This window comes from Chiloscyllium plagiosum, unplaced genomic scaffold (assembly GCF_037043375.1).
Source record: "Chiloscyllium plagiosum isolate Xiang-an unplaced genomic scaffold, Cpla_swu_hap1 HiC_scaffold_15, whole genome shotgun sequence".
NCBI lineage: Eukaryota > Metazoa > Chordata > Chondrichthyes > Orectolobiformes > Hemiscylliidae > Chiloscyllium > Chiloscyllium plagiosum.
This window is the reverse complement of record NW_028270153.1, coordinates 55,016,215-55,035,391: the sequence shown is the minus strand read 5'-3', so window position 1 is coordinate 55,035,391 and position 19,177 is coordinate 55,016,215.

Below are 19,177 nucleotides of genomic sequence, written 5' to 3'. Positions count from 1 at the left end.
GAGGCTGCTGCTGGAAACCATTGGCTCGTGAGGACATATTGTCACCTTTCACCAATTTCGAACTCCAGCCTGGCCTCTCTCCCTGTGTGACACATTCCAGCCAGGGCTCTGTTCCTGTGTACCACAATCCAGCCTGGGCGCTGTCCCTGTGTAACACACTCCAGCCTGGGCGCTGTCCCTGTGTGACACACTCCAGCCTGGGCTCTGTCCCTGTGTGACACATTCCAGCCAGGGCTCTGTTCCTGTGTGACACACTCCAGCCTGGGCTCTGTCCCTCTGTGACACACTCCAGCTAGGGCTCTATCTCTGTGTAACACAATCCAGCCTGGGCTCTGTCCCTGTGTGACACACTCCAGCCTGGGCTCCGGCCCTGTGTGACACTTTCAGCCTGGGCTCTGTCTCTGCATCACACATACAGCATGGGCTCTGTACCTGTGTGACACACACAGCCTGGGCTCTGTCCTTGTGTGACACACTCCAGCCTGGGCTCTGTCCCTGTGTACCAAAATCCAGCCTGGGCTCTGTTCCTGTGTGACACACTCCAGCCTGGGCTCTGTCCCGGTGTGACACAGTCCAGCCTGGGCACTGTCTCCGTGTAACACAATCCAGCCATATCACTGTCCTTACGAACACACTCCACCTGGGCTCTGTCCCTGTGTGTGACACACTCCAGCCTGGGCTCTGTCCCTGTGTAGCATACTCCACACTGGCCTCTGTCTCTGTGTGATACATTCCAGCCTAGGCTCCGTCCCTGTGTGACACACACCAGCCTGGGCTCCGTCCCTGTGTGACACACCCAAGCCTGTGCTCTGTCCCTCTGTGACACTCTCCACTCTGGTCTCTGTCCCTCTGTTAACACACTCCAGTCTGTGATCTGTCTCTGTGTTAACACACTCCAGCCTGGACTCTTTCCCTGTGTAACACACTTCAGCATGGACTCTGTATCTGTGTAACACACTCCAGCCTGGGCTCTGTCCCTGTGTTAACACACTCCAGCCTGGGCTCTATCCCTGTCTGACACTCTCCACCCTGGCCTCTGACCCTGTGTAATGCACTCCAGCCTGGACTCTGTCCCTGTGTGACACACTCCAGTGTGGGCACTGTCCCTGTGTAACACAATCCAGCCTAGGCTCTGTCCCTGTGTGTGACACACTCCAGTCTGGGCTCTGTCCCTGTGTGACACACTCCAGCATGGACTCCGTCCCTTTGTAACACACTCCAGCCTGGGCACTGTCTCTGTGTGACACACTCCTGCCTGGACTCTGTCCCTCTGTGACACACTCCAGCGAGGGCTCTGTCACTGTGTAACACAATCCAGCCTGGGCTCTGTCCCTGTGTGACACACTCCAGCCTGGGCTCTGTCCCTGTTGACACCTTCAGCCTGGGCTGTGTCTCTCTGTGACACACTCCAGCCTGGGCACTGTCCCTGTGTTAACACACTCCAGCCTGGGCTCTGTCTCTGTGTAACTCAATCCAGCCTGGGCTCTGTCCCTCTGTGACACTCTCCACTCTGGTCTCTGTCCCTCTGTTAACACACTCCAGTCTGTGATCTGTCTCTGTGTTAACACACTCCAGCCTGGGCTCTGTCCCTGTGTGACACACTCCTGCCTGGACTCTGTCCCTCTGTGACACACTCCAGCGAGGGCTCTGTCTCTGTGTAACACAATCCAGCCTGGGCTCTGTCCCTGTTGACACCTTCTGCCTGAGCTGTGTCTCTCTGTGACACACTCCAGTCTGTGTTCTGTCTCTGTGTTAACACACTCCAGCCTGGACTCTGTCCCTGTGTAACACACTCCAGCCTGGACTCTCCCTGTGTGACACACTCCAGCCTGGGCACTGTCGCAGTGTAACACACTCCAGCCTGGGCTCTGTCCCTGTGTAACACACTCCAACCTGGGCTCTGTCGTTGTGTGACACACACCAGCCTGGGCTCTGTCCCAGTGTTAACACACTCCAGCCTGGACTCTTTCCCTGTGTAACACACTCCAGCATGGACTCTGTCCCTGTGTGACACACTCCAGCCTGTGCTCTGTCGCAGTGTAACACACTCCAGCCTGGGCTCTGTCCCTGTGTAACACACTCCAACCTGGGCTCTGTCGTTGTGTGACACACACCAGCCTGGGCTCTGTCCCTGTGTTAACACACTCCAGCCTGGACTCTTTCCCTGTGTAACACACTCCAGCATGGACTCTGTCCCTGTGTTAACACACTCAAGCCTGGGCTCTGTCCCTGTCTGACAGTCTCCACCCTGGTCTCTGTCCCTGTGTAACGCACCCCAGCCTGGACTCTGTCCCTGTGTGAAACACTCTAGCCTGGGCACTGTCCCTGTGTAACACACTCCAGCCTGGGCTCTGTCCCTGTGTGACACACTCTAGAATGGACTCTGTCCCTTTGTAACACACTCCAGCCTGGGCACTGCCCCTGTGTGACACACTCCTGCCTGGGCTCTGTCCTTCTGTGACACACTCCAGCGAGGGCTCTGTCTCTGTGTAAAACAATCCAGCCTGGGCTCTGTCCCTGTTGACACCTTCTGCCTGAGCTGTGTCTCTCTGTGACACACTCCAGGCTGGGCACTGTCCCTGTGTTAACACACTCCAGCCTGGTCTCTGTCCCTGTGTAACGCACTCCAGCCTGGACTCTGTCCCTGTATGACACACTTCAGCATGGACTCTGTACCTGTGTAACACACTCCAGCCTGGGCTCTGTCCCTGTGTTAACACACTCCAGCCTGGGCTCTATCCCTGTCTGACACTCTCCACCCTGGTCTCTGACCCTGTGTAATGCACTCCAGCCTGGGATCTGTCCCTGTGTGACACACTCCAGCATGGGCACTGTCCCTATGTAACACACTCCAGTCTGGGCACTGTCCCTGTGTAACACACACCAGCCTGGGCACTGTACCCGTGTAACACAATCCAGCCTGTGCTCTGTCCCTGTGTAACACACTCCAGCCTGGGCTCTGTCCCTGTGTGACACACTCCAGCCTGGGCTCTGTCCCGCTGTGACACTCTCCACTCTGGTCTCTGTCCCTCTGTTAACACACTCCAGTCTGTGCTCTGTCCCTGTGTTAACACACTCCAGCCTGGACTCTTTCCCTGTGTAACACACTTCAGCATGGACTCTGTCCCTGTGTAACACACACCAGCCTGGGCTTGTCCCTGTGTAACACACTCCAACCTGGGCTCTTTCCCTGTGTAACATACTCCAGCCTGGACTCTGACCCTGTATAACACACTCCAGTGTGGGCACTGTCCCTGTGTAACACAATCCAGCATGGACTCCGTCCCTTTGTAACACACTCCAGCCTGGGCTCTGTCCCTGTGTAACACACTCCAGCCTGGGCCCTGTCCTTGTGTGACACACTCCAGCCTGGGCTCTGTCCCTGTGTGACACACTCCAGTGTGGGCACTGTCCCTGTGTAACACAATTCTGCCTGCGCTCTGTCGCTGTGTAACACACTGCAGCCTGGGCTCTGTCCCTGTGTAACACACTCAAACCTGGGCTCTGTCGTTGTGTGACACACACCAGCCTGGGCTTTGTCCCTGTGTAACACACTCCAGCCTGGGCTTTGTCCCTGTGTAACACACTCCAGCCTGGGCTCTGTCCCTGTGTAACAAACTCCAGCCTGGGCTCTGTCCCTGTGTAACACACTCCAGCCTGGGCTTTGTCCCTGTGTAACTCACTCCATTCTGGTCTCTGTCCCTCTGTTAACACATTCCAGTCTGTGCTCTCTCTCTGTGTTAACACACTCCAGCCTGGACTCTTTCCCTGTGTAACACTCTCCAGCCTGGACACTGTCCCTGTATAACACACTCCATTGTGGGCACTGTCCCTGTGTAACACAATCCAGCATGGACTTCGTCCCTTTGTAACACACTCCAGCCTGGGCACTGTCCCTGTGTGACACACTCCAGCCTGGGCTCTGTCCCTGTGTAACACACTCCAGCATGGACTCCGTCCCTTTGTAACACACTCCAGCCTGGGCACTGTCTCTGTGTGACACACTCCTGCCTGGACTCTGTCCCTCTGTGACACACTCCAGCGAGGGCTCTGTCACTGTGTAACACAATCCAGCCTGGGCTCTGTCCCTGTGTGACACACTCCAGCCTGGGCTCTGTCCCTGTTGACACCTTCAGCCTGGGCTGTGTCTCTCTGTGACACACTCCAGCCTGGGCACTGTCCCTGTGTTAACACACTCCAGCCTGGGCTCTGTCTCTGTGTAACTCAATCCAGCCTGGGCTCTGTCCCTCTGTGACACTCTCCACTCTGGTCTCTGTCCCTCTGTTAACACACTCCAGTCTGTGATCTGTCTCTGTGTTAACACACTCCAGCCTGGACTCTTTCCCTGTGTAACACACTTCAGCATGGACTCTGTACCTGTGTAACACACTCCAGCCTGGGCTCTGTCCCTGTGTTAACACACTCCAGCCTGGGCTCTATCCCTGTCTGACACTCTCCACCCTGGTCTCTGACCCTGTGTAATGCACTCCAGCCTGGACTCTGTCCCTGTGTGACACACTCCAGTGTGGGCACTGTCCCTGTGTAACACAATCCAGCCTAGGCTCTGTCCCTGTGTAACACACTCCAGCCTGGGCTCTGTCCCTGTGTGACACACTCCTGCCTGGACTCTGTCCCTCTGTGACACACTCCAGCGAGGGCTCTGTCTCTGTGTAACACAATCCAGCCTGGGCTCTGTCCCTGTGTGACACACTCCAGCCTGGGCTCTGTCCCTGTTGACACCTTCAGCCTGGGCTGTGTCTCTCTGTGACACACTCCAGCCTGGGCACTGTCCCTGTGTTAACACAATCCAGCCTGGGCTCTGTCCTTGTGTGACACACACCAGCCTGGGCTCTGTCCCTGTGTGACACACTCCAGCCTGGGCTCTGTCCCTGTGTGACACTCTCCATTCTGGTCTCTGTCCCTCTGTTAACACACTCCAGTCTGTGTTCTGTCTCTGTGTTAACACACTCCAGCCTGGACTCTGTCCCTGTGTAACACACTCCAGCCTGGACTCTCCCTGTGTGACACACTCCAGCCTGGGCACTGTCGCAGTGTAACACACTCCAGCCTGGGCTCTGTCCCTGTGTAACACACTCCAACCTGGGCTCTGTCGTTGTGTGACACACACCAGCCTGGGCTCTGTCCCAGTGTTAACACACTCCAGCCTGGACTCTTTCCCTGTGTAACACACTCCAGCATGGACTCTGTCCCTGTGTGACACACTCCAGCCTGTGCTCTGTCGCAGTGTAACACACTCCAGCCTGGGCTCTGTCCCTGTGTAACACACTCCAACCTGGGCTCTGTCGTTGTGTGACACACACCAGCCTGGGCTCTGTCCCTGTGTTAACACACTCCAGCCTGGACTCTTTCCCTGTGTAACACACTCCAGCATGGACTCTGTCCCTGTGTTAACACACTCAAGCCTGGGCTCTGTCCCTGTCTGACAGTCTCCACCCTGGTCTCTGTCCCTGTGTAACGCACCCCAGCCTGGACTCTGTCCCTGTGTGAAACACTCTAGCCTGGGCACTGTCCCTGTGTAACACACTCCAGCCTGGGCTCTGTCCCTGTGTGACACACTCTAGAATGGACTCTGTCCCTTTGTAACACACTCCAGCCTGGGCACTGCCCCTGTGTGACACACTCCTGCCTGGGCTCTGTCCTTCTGTGACACACTCCAGCGAGGGCTCTGTCTCTGTGTAAAACAATCCAGCCTGGGCTCTGTCCCTGTTGACACCTTCTGCCTGAGCTGTGTCTCTCTGTGACACACTCCAGGCTGGGCACTGTCCCTGTGTTAACACACTCCAGCCTGGTCTCTGTCCCTGTGTAACGCACTCCAGCCTGGACTCTGTCCCTGTATGACACATTTCAGCATGGACTCTGTACCTGTGTAACACACTCCAGCCTGGGCTCTGTCCCTGTGTTAACACACTCCAGCCTGGGCTCTATCCCTGTCTGACACTCTCCACCCTGGTCTCTGACCCTGTGTAATGCACTCCAGCCTGGACTCTGTCCCTGTATGACACACTCCAGTGTGGGCACTGTCCCTGTGTAACACAATCCAGCCTGGGATCTGTCCCTGTGTGACACACTCCAGCATGGGCACTGTCCCTATGTAACACACTCCAGTCTGGGCACTGTCCCTGTGTAACACACACCAGCCTGGGCACTGTACCCGTGTAACACAATCCAGCCTGTGCTCTGTCCCTGTGTAACACACTCCAGCCTGGGCTCTGTCCCTGTGTGACTCACTCCAGCCTGGGCTCTGTCCCTGTGTGACACATTCCAGCCTGGGCTCTGTCCCTGTGTGACACACTCCAGCCTGGGCTCCGTCCCTGTGTGACACACTCCAGCCTGGGCTCTGTCCCGCTGTGACATTCTCCACTCTGGTCTCTGTCCCTCTGTTAACACACTCCAGTCTGTGCTCTGTCCCTGTGTTAACACACTCCAGCCTGGACTCTTTCCCTGTGTAACACACTTCAGCATGGACTCTGTCCCTGTGTAACACACACCAGCCTGGGCTTGTCCCTGTGTAACACACTCCAACCTGGGCTCTTTCCCTGTGTAACATACTCCAGCCTGGACTCTGACCCTGTATAACACACTCCAGTGTGGGCACTGTCCCTGTGTAACACAATCCAGCATGGACTCCGTCCCTTTGTAACACACTCCAGCCTGGGCTCTGTCCCTGTGTAACACACTCCAGCCTGGGCCCTGTCCTTGTGTGACACACTCCAGCCTGGGCTCTGTCCCTGTGTGACACACTCCAGTGTGGGCACTGTCCCTGTGTAACACAATTCTGCCTGCGCTCTGTCGCTGTGTAACACACTGCAGCCTGGGCTCTGTCCCTGTGTAACACACTCAAACCTGGGCTCTGTCGTTGTGTGACACACACCAGCCTGGGCTCTGTCCCTGTGTAACACACTCCAGCCTGGGCTTTGTCCCTGTGTAACACACTCCAGCCTGGGCTCTGTCCCTGTGTAACAAACTCCAGCCTGGGCTCTGTCCCTGTGTAACACACTCCAGCCTGGGCTTTGTCCCTGTGTAACTCACTCCATTCTGGTCTCTGTCCCTCTGTTAACACATTCCAGTCTGTGCTCTCTCTCTGTGTTAACACACTCCAGCCTGGACTCTTTCCCTGTGTAACACACTCCAGCCTGGGCTTTGTCCCTGTGTAACACACTCCAGCCTGGGCTCTGTCCCTGTGTAACACAATCCAGCATGGACTCCGTCCCTTTGTAACACACTCCAGCCTGGGCTCTGTCCCTGTGTGTGACACACTCCAGCCTGGGCTCTGTCCCTGTGTAACACACTCCAGCATGGACTCCGTCCCTTTGTAACACACTCCAGCCTGGGCTCTGTCCCTGTGTGTGACACACTCCAGCCTGGGCTCTGTCTCTGTGTGACACATTCCAGCCTGGGCTCTGTCCCTGTGTAACACACTCCAGCATGGACTCCATCCCTTTGTAACACACTCCAGCCTGGGCTCTGTCCCTGTGTGTGACACACTCCAGCCTGGGCTCTGTCTCTGTGTGACACATTCCAGCCTGGGCTCCGTCCCTGTGTGACACACTCCAGCCTGGGCTCTGTCCCTCTGTGACCCTCTCCACTCTGGTCTCTGTCCCTCTGTTAACACACTCCAGTCTGTTCTCTCTCCCTGTGTTAACACACTCCAGCCTGGACTCTTTCCCTGTGTAACACACTTCAGCATGGACTCTGTCCCTGTGTAATACACTCCAGCCTGGACTCTTTCCCTGTGTAACACACTTCAGCATGGACTCTGTCCCTGTGTGACACATTCCAGCCTGGGCTCCGTCCCTGTGTAACACACTCCAACCTGGGCTCTGTCTTTGTGTGACACATTCCAGTTTGGGCTCTGTCCCTGTGTGACACACGCCAGCCTGGGCTCTGTCATTGTGTGACACACTCCCGCCTGGTCTCTGTCCCTGTGTGACACAGTCCAGCCTGGGCTCTGTCCCTGTGTGACACACTCCAGCCTGGGCTCTGTCTCTGTGTGACACACTCCAGGCTGGGTACTGTCCCTGTGTTACCACACTCCGGCCTGGGCTCTGTCTCTGTGTGACACAGTCCACCCTGGTCTCTGACCCTGTGTAAGGCACTCCAGCCTGGACTCTGTCCCTGTGTGACACACTCCAGTGTGGGCACTGTCCCTGTGTAACACAATCCAGCCTAGGCTCTGTCCCTGTGTAACACACTCCAGCCTGGGCTCTGTCCCTGTGTGACACACTCCTGCCTGGACTCTGTCCCTCTGTGACACACTCCAGCGAGGGCTCTGTCTCTGTGTAACACAATCCAGCCTGGGCTCTGTCCCTGTGTGACACACTCCAGCCTGGGCTCTGTCCCTGTTGACACCTTCAGCCTGGGCTGTGTCTCTCTGTGACACACTCCAGCCTGGGCACTGTCCCTGTGTTAACACAATCCAGCCTGGGCTCTGTCCTTGTGTGACCCTCTCCACCCTGGTTTCTGTCCCTGTGTAACGCACTCCAGCCTGGCTCTGTCCCTGTGTAACACACTCCAGCCTGGGCACTGTCCTGTGTATCACAATCCAGCCTGCGCTCTGTCGCTGTGTAATACACTCCAGCCTGGGCACTGTCCCCGTGTAACACAATCCAGCCTGTGCTCTGACCTTGTATAACACACTCCAGCCTGGGCTCTGTCCCTATGTAACACACTCCAACCTGGGCTCTGTCCTTGTGTGACACACACCAGCCTGGGCTCTGTCTCTGTGTAACACACTCCAGCCTGGGCTCTGTCCCTGTGTGACACTCTCCATTCTGGTCTCTGTCCCTCTGTTAACACACTCCAGTCTGTGCTCTGTCTCTGTGTTAACACACTGCAACCTGGACTTTTTCCCTGTGTAACACACTCCAGCATGGACTCTGTACCTGTCTGACACTCTCCACCCTGGTCTCTGTCCCTGTGTAACGCACTCCAGTCTGGACTCTGTCCCTGTGTGACACACTCCAGTGTGGGCACTGTCCCTGTGTAACACAATTCAGCCTGGGCTCCGTCCCTGTGTAACACTTCTCCCGCCTTGGCTCTGTCCCTGTGTAACACACTCCAGCCTGGTCACTGTCCCTGTGTAACACACTCCAGCCTGGGCTCTGTCTCTGTGTAACACAATCCAGCCTGGGCTCTGTCTGTGTGACTCACATCAGCCTGGCTCTGTCCCTGTGTAACACACTCCAGCCTGGGCACTGTCCTGTGTATCACAATCCAGCCTGCGCTCTGTCGCTGTGTAATGCACTCCAGCCTGGGCACTGTCCCCATGTAACACAATCCAGCCTGTGCTCTGACCTTGTATAACACACTCCAGCCTGGGCTCTGTCCCTATGTAACACACTCCAACCTGGGCTCTGTCGTTATGTGACACACACCAGCCTGGGCCCTGTCCCTGTGTAACACACTCCAGCCTGGGCTCTGTGCCTGTGTAACACCCTCCAACCTGGGCTCTGTCCCTGTATAACACACTCCAGCCTGGGCTCTGCCCCTGTGTAACACACTCCAACCTGGGCTCTGTCCTTGTGTGACACACACCAGCCTGGGCTCTGTCTCTGTGTAACACACTCCAGCCTGGGCTCTGTCCCTGTGTGACACTCTCCATTCTGGTCTCTGTCCCTCTGTTAACACACTCCAGTCTGTGCTCTGTCTCTGTGTTAACACACTGCAACCTGGTCTCTGTCCCTGTGTAACACACTCCAGTCTGGACTCTGTCCCTGTGTGACACACTCCAGTGTGGGCACTGTCCCTGTGTAACACACTCCAGCTTGGGCTCTGTCCCTGCGTAACACATTCCAGCCTGGGCTCTGTCCCTGTGTAACACACTCCAGCCTGGGCACTGTCTCTGTGTAACACTCTCCCGCCTGGGCTCTGTTCCTGTGTAACACACTCCAGCCTGGGCACTGTCTCTGTGTAACACTCTCCCGCCTGGGCTCTGTCCCTGTGTTACACACTCCAGCCTGGGCACTGTCCCTGTGTAACACACTACAGCCTGGGCTCTGTCCCTGTGTGACACACTCCAGCATGGACTCCGTCCCTTTATAACACACTCCAGCCTGGGCACTGTCTCTGTGTGACACACTTCTGCCTGGACTCTGTCCCTCTGTGACACACTCCAGCGAGGGCTCTGTCTCTGTGTAACACAATCCAGCCTAGTCTCTGTCCCTGTGTGACACACTCCAGCCTGGGTTCTGTCCCTGTTGACACCTTCAGCCTGGGCTGGGTCTCTCTGTGACACACTCCAGGCTTGGCACTGTCCCTGTGTTAACACACTCCAGCCTGGGCTCTGTCTCTGTGTAACACAATCCAGCCTGGACTCTGTCTCTGTGTAACATAATCCAGCCTGGTCACTGTCCCTGTGAAACACAATCCAGCCTGGGATCTGTCCCTATGTGACACACTTCAGTCTGGGCACTGTCCCTGTATAACACACTCCAACCTGGGCTCTGTCCTTGTGTGACACACACCAGCCTGGGCTCTGTCCCTGTGTAACACACTCCAGCCTGGGCCCTGTCCCTGTGTGACACAATCCAGCCTGGGCTCTGTTCCTGTGTGACACAGTCTGACTGTAAGTATTCCTGGTCATTTCCTCACTCAGAATTTGGCTGAATTGCCAAGTAAATCAATCTTTATTTCTATAACCAAAATTTTTCCCAGAATATTTATCACCAAGTCACGTGTGGGTTTAGGCCAGGTGACCAAAAACATGATCGAAAATATTGTCTCTTGGAACGAATTACAGTGGACAGAATGTAGAGAAAAGGTGTTGTAGGGAAGGAATTCTATGGTTTAGGACTAAGGCAAATGGAGGCCTGATAGAGGGTTAACATAGAAGATAATTAAGAGTTCAGAATTGGAGTAATATAGAGACCTCAGAGGGCTATAGATCTGAAGAAACCTATAGAGATAATAAGTAGTGAAGTCATAGGCGCACTTTAAAATTGGGATGAAAATTTTAAAATGCTTAAATTACTTAATCAGCAGCTGAAAATCCTGGGAAGATGAGGGTACGGCTATGGCTAGCAGAGTTTTGGATAATGTCAAATTTATGGTCAATCAACAAATGAAAGGGTTTAAAGAAACCTATAAAAACATAAAGCATTGATTTTCATTCCTCCATTCCTTTTATGCCAATTTACTAACAACAGGGTGAATGAACAAGTCACCCTCAGCAGCATCTGAGATTAAACTGTAACATGTGCAGATGCGAGAACCATACTGGATGGTTGCCAATGTGTCACCAATAATATTCTCTCTACATCACAGTACAATCCTGCATATTAATCACTTTGTATAAATCCAATTCTATAGGTTATCTCTTGTCTAAAATGGGTAGTTCGTTATCCCAAAAATAGCACAGGATGGTAGGCTTATATCAAAGATAATACATTCTGCAGGATTCCCAAACACATAACTTACATGTATTAGATTAGATTAGATTAGATTAGATTAGATTACAGTGTGGAAACAGGCCCTTCGGCCCAACAAGTCCACACCGACCCGCCGAAGCGCAACCCACCCATACTCCTACATTTACCCCTTACCTAACACTATGGGCAATTTAGTATGGCCAATTCACCTGACCTGCACATCTTTGGACTGTGGGAGGAAACCGGAGCACCCGGAGGAAACCCACGCAGACACGGGGAGAACGTGCAAACTCCACACAGTCAGTCGCCTGAGGCGAGAATTGAACCCGGGTCTCTGGCGCTGTGAGGCAGCAGTGCTAACCACTGTGCCACCGTGCCGCCCACAAACGTTTTGTGATTTACATATTAGATTCGATTAGATTAGATTACTTAGTGTGGAAACAGGCCCTTCGGCCCAACAAGCCCACACCGACCCGAAGCGCAACCCACCCCGACCCATTTCCCTACATTTACCCCTGCCCCAAACACTACGGGAAATTTAGCATGGTCAATTCACCTGACCTGCACATTCTTTGAGTGTGGGAAGAAACCGGAGCACCCGGAGGAAACCCACACATACACGGGGAGAATGTGCAAACTCCACACAGTCAGTCGCCTGAGGCAGGAATTGAACCAGGGTAACTGGCGCTGTGAGGCAGCAGTGCTAACCACTGTGCCACCGTGCCGCCCACAACTTGTATCTGTGCACAACTTGCCAGTTTGTTCACACACATTCCATTATGCTCTGGAATATACTCCTTGAATATCCGAATACTGCAGCATAATGAAAATCTCTAATTACCAATGCTATCCCTTTGAGATAACAAATAGAGTAAAGCAGTGGCGTGTCATTGCTCTTCAGTATATTCTTCACTGACAAACATTTTGGAGTAGTTAATTAAAATGTTGATGAAATATATGTCCAATTCAAAACTGAATGACAATCTCTTCAAACAGAGATCACCAAAATCCTCAACTAAGGTATCAGATGTGATGATCCAGAATTGTTGTTTGTCAATGAATGCATCCTCATGTCTCTCTGCGCATGACCTTCAAAGGAGCATGGCATGGATTACTTGTCAGATGGCGCTGAAGACTATGGGCTAACAATCAGCTCCAAGCAGACTGAGATTCTCCACTAACCATCACCAAATTCTGACTATAGTCCATCTTCTCTGACTATCAGTGACACAAGCCTGAAAGATGTAACTAACTTGAGAGCATTTTTTCTGGATGCGTCTACATTGACAGGGAGGTGATAAATGACAAAGCTTAACATTTAACCGTTTACAGAAAAGGTGGAGGAAATGAGACAAAGTTCCATTAACCCTGCTCTGTACAAATCAGTGGGAATACTTACTCTCCTAGCTACCTGTGAGATGTAGACTACCTACTTCAGGCATATAAAGTAATTGAAGAAGTCCCACATGAAGTGCATTCCAAACGTCATGGATTTCAATTGCAAAGACAGTGCCCAGTGCTGAATTGCTTCAAATAGCAGAAAGATGCGAAACTGAAAAACTTATCATCAAAGCCCAGTCCTGAAGGAAAGGAAATAGAACATATGACTAAAAGACCTCAGGTAATCATTTATCCACAATTTGAACATGGACAATACCATTGAGATTGACCGAGATTAAAGAATCCTTGAAGCAAAACCTCAGGAAATGTGCTATGTCCAACACAGATGTGGAGAACAAAGCATAAGAGCAAACCAACTGGGATGAAATCTGAAGTCGTAGAGTTATTTCCATTGAACAGCGAAGCACAATGATGGCAAAGGGCGAAAGACAAGTTGGAAAGCTGAGAAAGAACCTCCCATCAAAATTAGACAATTCATCCACGTGCAACATTGTAGAAAGCCAGGCAGGTCTGCAAGTGGGTCCCTCAGCCATGTCAGAACGGAAACAGATGAAGCAAAATATACACAAAGTGGCCATCTTAGATACCATGGAGAGAGTGAAAAAGTGAGGACTGCAGATGCTGGAGATCAGAGCTGAAAATGTGTTGCTGGAAAAGCGCAGCAGAGGAAGAGAGCTTCTTCAAGGAAGGCATCCTTGCAAGAGGGTTCACAGTAGGTTAAAATCTTCGAGAAGAAAGTGAGGACTGCAGATGCTGGAGATCAGAGCTGAAAATGTGTTGCTGGAAAAGCGCAGCAAGGGCTCATGCCCGAAACGTCGATTCTCCTGCTCCTTGGATGCTGCCTGACCTGCTGCGCTTTTCCAGCAACACATTTTCAACCATGGAGAGAGTGACAACAACTGTGTACAGTCCAGTTTTAAGCTCTATGTCAATTTAAAAGTATGCAAGTTCCATATATAATCCCAACATTACACTTTACTTCAATACATTATGCCCGATGTATATTATTTGAACCAATATTCTGATTTACTCATGGATAAAATCTATACATTGGTGTAACATATGCACCAGTTATTGCAAAGTATTTTATTAATCAGTTAACTAGTTTGTTCATCTGGGTTTTGCCTACATTTTAAATTTTGAGAATAATACAGAATGTTGAAATAAACTAGTTAAAGTCAAATGCAGGCCACTTACCATTCATAATCTCATTATGAAGGCTATCAAATTCATGTAATATACTGCTGACCCACTTATATGTTGTATTCTCAGCAGGGTAAGAACTTTCAGAAATACTATGCATAAACTAACTTTAACAACCACATTACATAAGTCTGAACTTATTGCCTTTCTACACGTTTCTGGGTAATTAAAATGTGCAATGACAGGTTCGCATATCTGCAGATTATAAATGAGTTTCACTGCTTTATAGATGAGTGCACTGACTAACAGTATGTTACTAATGGGATATTGAATAACAGTGGTGTGGGTTGAGGGTACTGTGAGGAACGATGGAGCATTAAGCCTCTGCCCCTAACCCTGCTCTCCTGCTTTTTATTGAAATCAATAAAAACAGAACATAAACAACTATTTAAACATTATTGATTGTTAGCATAATTTGATTTTATGTGAAATTATGAATAACACACTCATTAGGAAGTGAATGAGTGGTAAACTTCTTTTCAGTTCTTGCTAAACTTTACAATTCATCAACAGTAATTTAATTGCACATGTTAACAGGTGAAGGCCACAAGCAAAATACCGAAGATGCTGAAAATCTGACATAAAAGCGCACAATCCTGGAAGCATTCAGCAGTTCAGGCTGCATCTGTAGGAAGAGAGCCAGATTTAATGAGCTGAATTTTCCCAGCCCACTCGAGACAGGATTCAAGGCAGGAAAGTAAAGGAAGGATAAGTTCTTGATGACTTCCTGACATCTTCCCGCTACCAGGTAAATTTCATAGGAGAGGCCAAGAATCAGGAATGGGAGCCTGCTAGCCAATGACAGGCATCTAAAAGAGACTGAAAGGGGCTCATTAATGATGATTTTGCACAGTGATCTGAACATTGTAGAAGAATGACTTTTGCAGAATTTCAGCAGCTTACCAGCTGTACTGAGGCAAGAGCACATTGGATGGTGATTATTTTTGTTCATTCATGGGATTTGGGCATCACTGGCTGGCCCATCATTTATAGTCCATCCCTAGTTGCCCTTGAGAAGGTGGTGATGAGCTGCCATCTTGAAACGCTGCAGCCCACCTGCTGTCACAATGTTGTCAGGGAGGGTCGGAGGATCTTTGGTGAGTTTCTGCAGTGCATCTTGTATAAAGTACACACTACTGCTACTGAGCGTTGGTGGTGGAGGGAGTGGATGCTTGTGGATATAGTGCCAATTAACTGAGCTGCTTTGTTTAGATTAGATTAGATTACTTACAGTGTGGAAACAGGCCCTTCAGCCCAACAAGTCCACACCGCCCCGCCGAAGCGCAACCCACCCATACCCCCTACATTTACCCTTTACCTAACACTACGGGCAATTTAGCATGGCCAATTCACCTGACCTGCACATCTTTGGACTGTGGGAGGAAACCGGAGCACCCGGAGGAAACCCACGCAGACACGGGGAGAATGTGCAAACTCCACACAGTCAGTCGCCTGAGGCGGGAATTGAACCCAGGTCTCTGGAGCTGTGAGGCAGCAGTGCTAACCACTGTGCCACCATGCCGTTCTGGATGGTGTCAAGCTTTTTGAGTGTTAATGAGGCTGCATCCATCCAGGCAAGTGGGGAGTTTTCCATCACACTTCTGACTTGTGCCTGGTCAATGGTGGATAGGTTTTGGGAGTAAGAGCATGCATTATTCGCCAGAGTATTTCTAGCCTCTGAGCTGCTCTTGTAGCCTCTGTTATTATGTGGTGAATTCAGTTGAGTTTTTTGATCAATGGTAATGCCAGTATCTGACAGATATTATCAAGTGCAGAGTTTCCAAGCAGGAAGGAGCATCAGTGCAAACAGGAGGGAATTCAATCTAATGGGGTTGCTGTAGAAGAATTACAACACAGAGCAGTAATAGGAAGTTTTCTGCCAAAACCCCTGCAACAAGGCTAACAAAGGCATGGAGGACTGAAGAAAAGCAACCAGACATGAACACTGCACTCAGAGAATCTTTCCTTTGGTCAGGAGGAGATCAGGAGAGACAAACGTTAGCATGGGCATGGGAGTGGGCTGCAAAGAGTAAAGATGCAATGATGACTTGACGCTATGCTAGCAGATGGAGGGCAAATAGAGGACACTTAGGCAGCTTGAAGAAAACATTTAAATAAAACAAAGAATTGTAGATACTGGAGATTTGAAAAAAACATAAATTGCTGGTGAAACTCAGCAGGTCTGGCAGAATATGTGGGGAGAAAGCAAACTTAAATTTTGAGTCCAGTAGCTCTTCTTCAGAACACAGAATCACTGGACTCAAGAAGTTAGCTGTTATTGAGGAAAGCGTTACCCAGTATATAGGTTCCATCAACAACAGTACAATGGTCTGGACCTGTACCAGTCTCTCCAAAGACCTGGCTTATTCTGCTGGATAAGGGATTGAGGACATTGGATGCAGTGGGCACTCAATGCCCATGACAATGAAGGGTAACAGGAGTGATCAAACATTTAGCAACGGAAATCTTCCCAGCTGGGGATATATGAGGAATCTCACAATCTATGTCCATTAAGTCAGCATTGGATTTTTCAGATTTTTAGACTATTCTGGGTGTCCCGTAATGCCTTGATGCAGAGAGGAGTTACACTGGCATTGAATGATCCTCTTCAGCATAAAGGAGGAAGGAACATAGCCAACAGACATTGGCCTTGAACAGAAAGTGCCCTTGTCATTCTTCATTGACATGGGAAGGGAAAATCTGCAACTGTATCAGCTACATGAGACTCAACTGGGACCCCTCCTCCTGCCAATGATCAAATACCAGCTCGGAGTGTCCAGGTGGCCCACAGTTCCACTTCAAGACAATTTCATGACTCCCCTGAATGGAGCTCATCCCACATTCATCATTTATCCTCACTTTGCAATTGCGGAGATGCGGGAATTGAGAGATCGAGCCCTTGTGGGTAAAGCCCATTGTGGAGTGACTGTTGGTCTATGACTAAAGAAAGTCTGTAACTTGAAACTTTTAACTTAATTTTCTATTTAATACTTTATGCTGACAATAACTGTAATGTTGAAGTTTTGACTTATTTCTTTATTTTTCTACTTTTTTGTGATATTTGTACCTAGGTTCCCTGAACCTAAGATGGTGCTGTGACTGGTGACGTGGTAAACTTCTCACTGAATGCCTGTATCCCTGTATTTGAGTACACATGACAATAAAAGCTAATTTTAAATCTTTGTCATAGGCCCCGCAGCCAAGCTATTTAATCTGGCCATGACCCTCCAGGGGATGAGGAATCTCATGAGATGTTGAGGGAGGGCATCAAACAGTTGTTGAGGATTATAAAGACAAAACAAGTACCCAGCATGATATACTCAATAATGGCAGCTCCTTGTATCCTCTTTTACATGTTTGATTCTGGGTGTTTGCCCCGAAGGCTGGAGACCAGCACTTGCTGTTTAAGTGAATTAGATTTCTATGGCACATTGGCTCGGGGTTGTGGTGTAGCTGAGGGGCTGGGCAAAGCTAGGTCACATCCAAGAAAAAGATATCATCCAGGATTTTCCTGCTGATATGCAGTATCTGCCCTGTCCTGTGCAGGAAATAGGAAGAATACAAGATCGGTTGTGTTGTTTGGAATAGTCAACGGTTTTGCCTGTACACTCTGGCATGGAAAATGGCTACTAGAGTGAGCTATAGGAAGATGCCACATACCCTAGAACCATGCTGATCCCTGTGGAGTCAGGAGAGGGGCTGAAGAAGGGGAAGTTGAAGGATAAAATAGGATATGCCCAGTTAATGTATGGGCTTGGCACTTTCTTCTCGAATAATACAAATTATTAACAAAACAGGTGCCGTTTAATATCTTGGAAGTCAGCTTTCCATGGATATTTCTTATCACAGAACTGAATCTTTGTGGTGACAATGTGAACATTTCTTCAGCCTTGATCAGGTCACTAGGTGGGGCACTAAGCTAACTGTTAGAAGATTGATTCATGCCTTCATAAATCACTTGTACGAGTACACATTGTAAAGATGGTAGTCCTGTAATATTCTGTTTCTGTTGTTGACTTTTTCCTGCTTGAATGTGAAAAGCAATTAAATCTTTGAGACTATCGTTCTTTGAAAGGCATGACAAAATTAGACAAGAGATTGTAGAATTGTGCAATGTTTTAAGAATCTGCAGGCTATACATTTATTTATGGTTTATTTCCTGCGTAGGGAAATTCAATTGTCAATGTTGAAGGGCTTCCAGATTGAGAGAATGATTGACAGCTTTTAAATGTTATTTTTGGATTTCTGATTAATTTTGGAAGATAGCAATCAAATCAATAAAGTACCAATCATACACAGCGACCAGGTGTGTGTACTTATGCTGAAGATTGAGAGGATGCAGCAAAGCATAAAATAAACCAATTTATGACCTCCACCTCTGTGGCCCCACCATTGTCAAGATATTCATCCAATCTGTAAAATGTACAAAGTCTCTCTACAAATGAAGTGATATTTAGCTCAGGGGAGCAGTGTACATTAGTGAAATGCATCTCGGTCTGCCCTGAAGTAGTAGCTGTTTAATTTAGTGTTGCTGCTTCTTCTTCCTGAGGTCTGGAATAGAAGTGAAGCACATTGTGAAATTTTCTACATTTTACATTATTCGTTTATGTAAATTCCATTCCTATAATTCTTAGATACCGTAGTTTGAAAAGGATGCAATATGTATGGTGTGCTTTGACAGAGAAAATCTTAAAGTTGCGATAAAGTGCTGAAGAAATCAAGGAATATTTGTAAGTCATCTACATTAATGGTGTAGATATCTCTTATATCCCTTATATGCCTTCTATTTTGCACGAATCAAGTCAAATATCATTTGAAGAGCATATTTATCTGGAGAGGTTTATTTGCCTGATGTTGATGTGTTTTTTATTGCTGTTGAGAACAAGACTATGTTTCCTTGCTCCTTCCATGAACTTACAGAATTTTGTGACATGTTTGGTTTTCTGGAGAACCACAAATTCATCTGTGAAGCAACTTTAGTATATTCTCTATGTTATGACCCATATGTTGTTGGAACATGATCTGGCTGACAAATAGTAGGCTGTGAAAGCAGTTGCTGTGGTTGTGGGTATGTTCACCGAGCCGGGAAGTTGATTTGCAGACATTTTGTCCCTGTCTGGGTGACATCCTCAGTGCTTTGGAGCCTCCTGTGAAGCGCTGCTGTACTGTGTTTTCTAGAATTTATT